Below are 8962 nucleotides of genomic sequence, written 5' to 3' on the forward strand. Positions count from 1 at the left end.
TCACAAGGTCTGGCAAGCAAGCTGAGAATAGCCAGTTAGTACCAATGAATCTGGCAACCTCTCCACACATCTGATGAGGGGAGTGGCGTTACCTTTACAACATGGCACCAGATGTGTCGCAGGAACTATCGAATGGAAAACAGAGTTGGTAATTTATCGCTTAAATTTTATCAACTCCTCTTTGATTTCGGAGTTTTCTCTTCTAGACGGGTTGCTGTTACTAGCTTTTGTGCCTCATCTGACCCGAGGTTCGAACTCGGGACATGGTTTACCGACCCCATCACAACACCCTCATAAATAGAATGGGGTTTTTATAAGAAGAATGTGTGAATTAAGTTTAAACGAAGATTGTGTCAGGCACAGTTAGGCACAGACTAGCAGTTGAATTGTCACTAAGATTGTGTCTTTTGAAATGTCACTGACTATATTATGTTTGTTGAATTATCACTGACAATATTATGTCAGTTGAAATGTCACTTACTAAGATTGTGTCAGTTGAAATGTCACTGACACATATTTAGATTAAAATGTTACTGACCGACAATGTGTATGTCGGACTGTCATATTCCTACTATCTACCACATCCCACATAACAACCAGATTCTAAAACATATCTGGTTCAACTTTGTGAAAGATAACAGAACATTAGATAATAATTAACATTAGGAAATAGTGTCGTTAAAATGTCATCTAAAAATCGTGCGTCTGTGAATATTTGTATGTGTCATTTCAAAAGATACTTCGGTTTTAATTTGTCTGGTGTTTCGTCACTTCAACATTAAAATGTGTGGGTTATTTCATCAACACATAAGTCGAAACATATTTATTTTTATTTCCTAACCACAAGCATTAACCTTTTATTCATATTTTCTATTATATTTATAACGTCAGCACTTGTTTTATTTATACATTTTTCGTGTGACTCTTTACCATATTGGTCATAGTTTAGATGGACATAGATGATTAGCTGAAGCCAAATTTATAGTCAGGCTGGTCCAGCTAAGTCCAGATTTTAGTGGGCTGGATTAGCTGAAGCCCACCTTAGCGTGAAGCTGGTTTCACTAAAGCCCACCTTAGCGTGAGGCTGGTCAAGCTGTAGCCCAGATTAGCGTGAGGCTAGTCTAGCTGAAACCCAGCTTAGCGTGAGGCTGCTTTAGCTGAAGCTCAGCTTAGCGTGAGGCTGCTTTAGCTGAAGCTCAGCTTAAAATTAAGCTGGTTTAGTTGGTTTAGCGTGAGGCTGGTTTAGCGGGCTTAGCGTGAAGCTGGTTAACTGCACGTGTTGGTTAAATACACCTGACACGTGACTTGAGTTGGAGTGCCAGGTTTGATTTGAGGCTGAGTTGCTCAAAATGATCGAGAAGGCTGTTAAAGTTGACAGGTTTTAATCAAGACGGAGGGGGGGGGGGATACCAGCTTTCTGCAACAAGAGGTCTGCAGACATTTTAAACAAGAGTAGGTGGGTGTTTAGTCAGTTGTTGAAATAAGTTTCATCAACATTAGGTGTAGCAGGTTTCTGAATGGGTTTTCTGATAGTTGATGTATAGCAGGTTTCTGAATGATTTTTTATTAGGTGATGTATAGCAGGTTTCTGAATGAGTTTTCTAATAGATGATGTATAGCAGGTTCCTGAATGACAGCAGGTTTCTTGAGGTTTCTAATAGTTGATGTATAGTAGGTTTCTGAAGCAGGTTTCAACATGTAAGGGTAGGAAAAGATTTTTCTACGACGGTTGAGACTGTTGGTGTCTCAGATTGCGTGGGAAGCATGTTAAAAAATAATTTTAATGTTTCACTGATTGTAAGCCCGAATAGAGTGGTATCCAATTATTGGGGTGATAACAATCTAATGATTGTGATAAAAATCTAGTGATTGTTTCAAATGCAGGTTGAAACCCCAGTTCCCTCCATTAATGACGAAATAATTAATAACTTTGCGTTTTAAATAAAAGTAATTGATACGGTTGAAAGTGAAACGAATGCTTGATTGCATCAGGAGAATTAGATCGTTTAATATCAAAAGTCTTGGTGTATTTGAGCACATGATATTCTTTGATCAAATGTCAAGGTCTTTTAAAACTTGGGCAACCCGATTGTGACGTAACAGAGGGAGTCACCCATCCCACCCCCCATCCCAACTAATTATTTTGCATTTTTCGGTTTGGTGTCACCCCTCTCCCTAGTTTTTGTTATCTCAACTTGGTAAACTTTGTTTAGACAGTAAACTTTAGTATTTTTAATCGTGGTGTCACCACCTAATCAGTGTCACCCGGTGCGGATCGCAACCCCCCACCACCGCCGTGTGACGCCACAAATCATCCGCCCCTTATCGTAACGGTAGAGACTTCAATTAACAATTTCAGTTTTCAATCGTTATATTCATAATTTCGTCGTATACAAGCCACATATATAACATATAAACTTGATTTTGATTCTCCAATTTTTTAAAAACGCGGTATAATATATGTCATACAAGTTTAAATCCATTTGATATTGATTTTATTTTCACATAACTGGTTCCTACTGGTGGATAAAATATCCACGCGATATGCTGGTTGTAAAACGTCCTAACATTTACGATGATAAAATGGTCCAAAATATGGGATAAAATAAATATTTTATAGTTATAAAATAGCCTAAGCTTACGAATGATAAAAATGTTAACATATCGAGATAAAAAATAGTGTAAAATCACGAAAGATAAAATATCCTAAAATTATCGATTTTCTTCTTAAACGGTCTTACAATTAAGTGCGGCGAATTATAAATACCCAACCCCACCCCCCACTAACACTTTTAAGAATTGTATTTCTTAAATGTTTAATTATTCAGAGTACACATTCGAATGGAACTACACATATTAATTCGTAACCTGCTTTAGTTTGAATAACTCTGGTCAATGGCACGCCAGCCATTTAAAAATAGGTTCAACCTTGACCCTCCTTGCTTATTGAAGAACACTTTATTTGCCCTCGACGTCAAAAGATATAAAATTCCTTTAAATCCCTGACGTTCAATGTTCAGTAAGCTAAAGGCGACATGCAATAAATCTTATCAACGTGTAAGGAGCTGCCATATCTCTGGATGAAGAAAAAAATATTATATATAGCTTATGTATAGAACGGAGTTGTATTGACACAGCTTTCATCTGTGTTGGGGAGTGAAGGGGAGTGGGGAGGATTGTAAAAAAAATTCAGCTTCTCAAACTCTCGCAGGATTGGAAAACAAACGTGGCTTTTTTTTAACAATTGCGCTAGACGTTCAAACATGTGCGATGAGGGATATTTTACTCCAGGTTGAAACATGCATAATACAAATTAGGCTCATTTGGTTGGCGTTTTTAACAGTTGCCCTAACACACAGTGGACAACATTCTGAAGGTTTTCTTAAACAATTGCACTAACATAGAATGGACAACATTCTGAACGTTTTTCCTCAATAAGTGCCTTAACATAGAATGGAAAACATTGTGAAAGTTTTTTTCTTTAACAAGTGCTTTAAAAGTACATGAAGACAGAATACTTTAACGTTTGCATTAAACACCAAAAATGTGCATTTCATTGAAGTAGTTTTGCTCCAAGTTACGAACATTCAAGTTATAGAATGTCTGTTTGTTGAAAGGTAAGATTCAATAAAAATATTCAATGATTGGAAACAAAATCTACTTCATGGACATAACTATTTTTTATGTGCCCGAGTTTTTATTACACAAACATAAATTTTAATAATGGCCGTGGGCAGTTTTGATGTGTTTGATTCTGGATTTAAGCGGATATATTTTTAGACAACGACCAACCAATCGTCTACGGAAAAGATTATAAGGATATTTTATTTATTTTATTTGATGAAAGAAATGAAAAAAAACGTTCAATTCTGTTTTGCTCTTTATACACGGTCCTTCTTTATTGTTTGATGGGCATTTTGAACTGGCTTTCATGTGTTTCATCTACATAACAAAACTCTGAACATCTTGGTTAAAATACAGCATGTAAGAATTGAATTTTAAAACAAATTCAATAGCATCTGTAGCGGCTCTTCAAAGACTTGCAAGTGAATTACAAGGAAATTTTAAAGTGTGGAAATGTTTATAAACTATCATTTTAGTGCCAACAATATTTATAATCTCATATTGAAAATATAGTTTTTCTTGACCGTAAAACTAATTGCATCTTCTTTATTGGAACAGTGTTCCACTTTCGGCGTTGCCGATGCTTAAGGAAAATTATATTTAAAGTTGCTTTTAATTTGTTTTTAGTTTTTTTTTAAAGAAATTGCAGTTTAAATTTTTTAAGAAAATTATTTTTAAGAAAAAAAAATTTGCTAAATTAGTGAAAAATAATTTTTTAACACATAGTCTGGAAATTTGTATACAAAACATATCCACTTTAATCATAACTGTATACAATTTTTAAAAATATAAACTTTGGTTGGCTCTTTAATTAGGAAGTTGAATATTTTTATAATATACACCACCTGGATATAATTATTTTTATTGATTTTGAAATTATTTCATATAGGTTCAAGAATATTCTAAATAGTAGTAAACTCTATCCCTATTTTCCATAGATTTTCATTAGAATTTAAGCTTAAAATTTAAAATGTAGGCCATCGTTGTTTAATTACCATGTAACACAAAGAATGTATACAAATGTAAAACAAATAATAAACAAACATAGATTATTTTTCATTCGAAAATGTGTTTTTTATTATTATCAAATACTTCAATAATTGCATTGAACACCAAAAAACAAGTATAGAAAACGTTTGGTTCCAAGTTACGAACATTCAAACTTTGTAGCTGAAGTACCTTGTGGCAGAACTTTTGTTTTTTACCTGACGAAAAAGTTGATATTTTGGGGAATGTTTCATTGCACTACAGAAATTGCAACCATTAGCCAAATCTTTTTTTATTTATTTCAAAAAATCAATGGCACCCAATCTCGATGTTTTACTTTGAAAATATTCAAGTATTCTAAACATTTACTAACCACAAAAACTTCTGTGAAAATAATTTAATGAAAACAAATTGTGGCATATTGTAAGCACCTTACAATTTCAAAGTGTAAATAAACCCGAATTCGACTGTTCTCTGCTATACAAACAGTTCCTTATACATTTTTGTCAATTTTTAACAGGTTACTTTTAAAATTAAAGAGAAAAAAGATAGATCTAAACGTACGCAAACAACTTGAGATGGCTAGCTCTGGATAAACGTGGCTCGAACTGAATAGAATATCAGCAGAATAAATAATATTAAGTAATTTGAGGGCCTATTATTGTCCGGTAGGTTTTAAAATCTAAATATTACATTGTACTTGATGATGCCTTATGCTGATTACGCCATATTTCATCATGTCTTTAGTTGGATAAATATTACATTTGGTCTATTAGTTGACTAAGTAAATTATTTTTTAACTTTATTATGGATACATATAACGTGACGGATTGAATAAGTCATCTACTTCATTCGGAAAGTAAAAAAAAAACATCTACTTCATTCATTACCTCAGTCAGAAAGTAAATAAAAACACCACAAAGCAAAACCAAGATGTTATTGCTAGCCCAGATAATTACCATCCCCCTCTCTCCTCTTTGACTTTTGGTTAAGCAAACATTTCACCAGCATAGCATGGCTGACATTGAGTGCGTGCAGGTTGCTGGGAATTAGCTTAAATCTGGCTCTAGTAGCAGACGAGATGCGCGCAGACACAATAACCGAACAAGATGTCGGATAATTGAAACCTTTACACGACGCCCGCCAACAGGTACAGGTGGTTTCTGCTTGCCATTTCGTTTATCACCTGATCAAATCTACCTCGAGAACATACGGGGTAGGTCGGAGCTACGGGGATAAAAACTACGGAACACCAAAGTCGACATTTTTTTTTTTTTTTTTTATTTTAACATTTTTAAGTTTAAATAGGACACACAGCATATTAAGATTTCTTTTTACTTGTTGTTTTTTTTTACCCTACCTTACCTGTATCTTTTAATTATATACAGCGTTAAGTGTTTCATGACATATGGGAGTAGTTAGCCAGCTTTTTTCCCTTAAAGATAAAGTTTGCACTACAGAAAAAATATATGAAAAAAAAGGTATTCAATAAACGTTTTATTTGATTCAGTTAGTTGACAATTAAGCGTGATTATATACAAGGTGATGTATTTTAAAATTAGTGCAAATTAGTACTCAGCTCTGATGGGTACCTGATTTACTTTAGGGAAAGCAACGTCTACTGGATATAGAGCTGACCAAACTATCCCTCCATATGCCGAGGTCACAAAAACAAGTAAAATCTATTTCATCTGATCTATTGGGTAACATTACTTACTTTGGTCCCCCAACAAAGAATGTGGTCACATGATCTCAAATATTTGATAAATTAACACCCAAGCTGAATTATGCAGACGATGAACAGAGTAACGTTTTCGTGTACTTAAAATGCTGAAGAAAAGCAGCTTAAATTGATACATTTCTCGTGTGGATATATAATAGCCACAGAGCTTTCTTTAACAAAATATGTTTAAAAAATTCAAACTGGTTCCTTATGTGGAATTTTTTTTTAAAGAACACACGCACGGAAATCCGTATTTAACCTTTTTTTTCTTCATACATCGCAGTAAGTCTTCTCTACACAAAAATAACATTCTCGTGAAAAAAAAGTTCGCTTCCTTCTTGAAGCATGCAATCAGCTCATCATTGCTACACTCATTCTTTACACGAAGACAGAGCGAGAGCCTATTTTCTTGACGTGAGTGATTAGTTTCAAGGGGTACCTAACTAAAACAGGTTCTATTTTTAGAATGTCTTCACGGAAAAATAAACTAGAAACACGAATGACAAACCTAAAAAAATAAATTCTAAATCATTTTCAATTATATTTTAATAAATCGTGCTGGCAGATTTAAACTATAAATAATTGTGTCTTGTTAATCATATTTTACTATTTTCATCTGGTGAACTATAGAAATGGGCATTACTGTCTATGTCTGATATTCGTACAATATGTAAACACTAGGATTATCTGTTGACTAAAGATCAGGATTATTTTATGCTCTGTTGACGTCACAGAGGAATTAGGATTTAATTAAGTTACAGGTGCTTTCCTAATCCTGACATGTTAACTCCTACAAGTAATCGGTCAAAAAATAATGTCTTTTAAGCTGTTTCACGTTTTCAATTTAATGTAAATTGTGCAGTAATCCGAATAATTGAATTCTCCTTTGAGCAGTGGTTTTTAATTTTATTGGAGGTACCGAACCCCATGTCCTTCATATAATTCACTGAAAATTTATCTTAACAGTTCTGTCGTCAGCACTGACAAAACACGAAAGTTAATCATTGGAGACGAGTTTGTCTTTACCAAACCCCTGAGACTGACTCACTTAACCCCTGAGACTGACGCACCTGAGACTGACTCACCTAACCCCTGAGACTGACTCACTTAACCCCTGAGACTGACGCACCTGAGACTGACTCACCTAACCCCTGAGACTGACTCACCTAACCCCTGAGACTGACGCACCTGAGACTGACTCACCAAACCCCTGAGACTGAAGCACCTGAGACTGACTCATCTGAGACTGACTCCCCTAACCCCTGAGACTGACTAACCGAACACCTGAGACTGACGCACCTGAGACTGACTCACCTGAGACTGACTCCCCTAACCCCTGAGACTGACTCACCTGAGACTGATTCACCTAACCCCTGAGACTGACTCACCTGAGACTGACTCCCATAACCCCTGAGACTGACTCACCTGAGACTGATTCACCTAACCCCTGAGAATGACTCACCTGAGACTGACTCCCCTAACCCCTGAGACTGACTCACCTGAGACTGACTCACCGAACCCCTGAGACTGACTAACCTGAGACTGACTCACCAACCCCGGAGTCTGACTCACCTAACCCCTGAGACTGATTCAACTAACCCCTGAGACTGACTCAACTAACCCCTGAGTCTGACTCACCAAACCCCTGAGACTGACTCACCAAACCCCTGAGACTGACTCACCAAACCCCAGAGACTGACTAACCTAAGACTGACTCACCTAACCCCTGATACTGACTCACCAAACCCCTGAGACTGACTAACCTGAGACTGACTCACCTAACCCCTGATACTGACTCACCAAACCCCTAAGACTGACTAACCTGAGACTGACTCACCAACCCCGGAGACTGACTCACCTAACCCCTGAGACTGACTAACCTGAGACTGACTCACCAACCCCGGAGACTGACTCACCTAACCCCTGAGACTGACTAACCTGAGACTGACTCACCAACCCCGGGGACTGACTCATCTAACCCCGGAGTCTGACTCACCAAACCCCTGAGACTGACTCATCTAACCCCGGAGTCTGACTCACCTAACCCCTGAGACTGACTCCCCTAAACCCTGGGGTGTCGATAAGTAGTTTATTTCCTATGTCTACTTCAATTTCGATTTTACTTTAGATAATGTAGTCGCTTAACTAATTGTAGTCACAAAAGCTTTAGTAGCCACTTATACTTTGTAGTTACTGTTGAAAACGTAATTTCTTATGTAATTAAGTTTAGTTCGGCTCCTTATAATTTTAACCAAAAAGACTAGATGAAGTCAAACTTGATTCAATCCAGGTCTTTGGGTCTCTCTTAATTTCTTTGTTTATGTTTAAAAACATAATTTAGTATTGTTATTTATTTGGTTAACTTAATGCGCTGTGTGAGTTTTCGTTCCATTATTTTCACAATGAAACGTGCATGATTTCACTAATCTACGCACTTTCTTGACTTGACTATATATCTAGATAAAATCGTCCATCTTTTAAAGTCCGAAAAGTTCAGCTAAGATGGGAAATCTGTGCCATGCTATCACACAAACAAGTACCGAATTTTTTTATTTTCCTTAGACATGTAGTTTTACAGCGTCAGGTTGCCTTGCATGTTTGCTTTAGTATCACAGTTTTCATCATCGG

The sequence above is a fragment of the Physella acuta genome, unplaced genomic scaffold (assembly GCF_028476545.2).
Source record: "Physella acuta isolate Inbredline_101_S28 unplaced genomic scaffold, ASM2847654v3 ptg000339l, whole genome shotgun sequence".
NCBI classification, from domain to species: Eukaryota; Metazoa; Mollusca; class Gastropoda; family Physidae; genus Physella; species Physella acuta.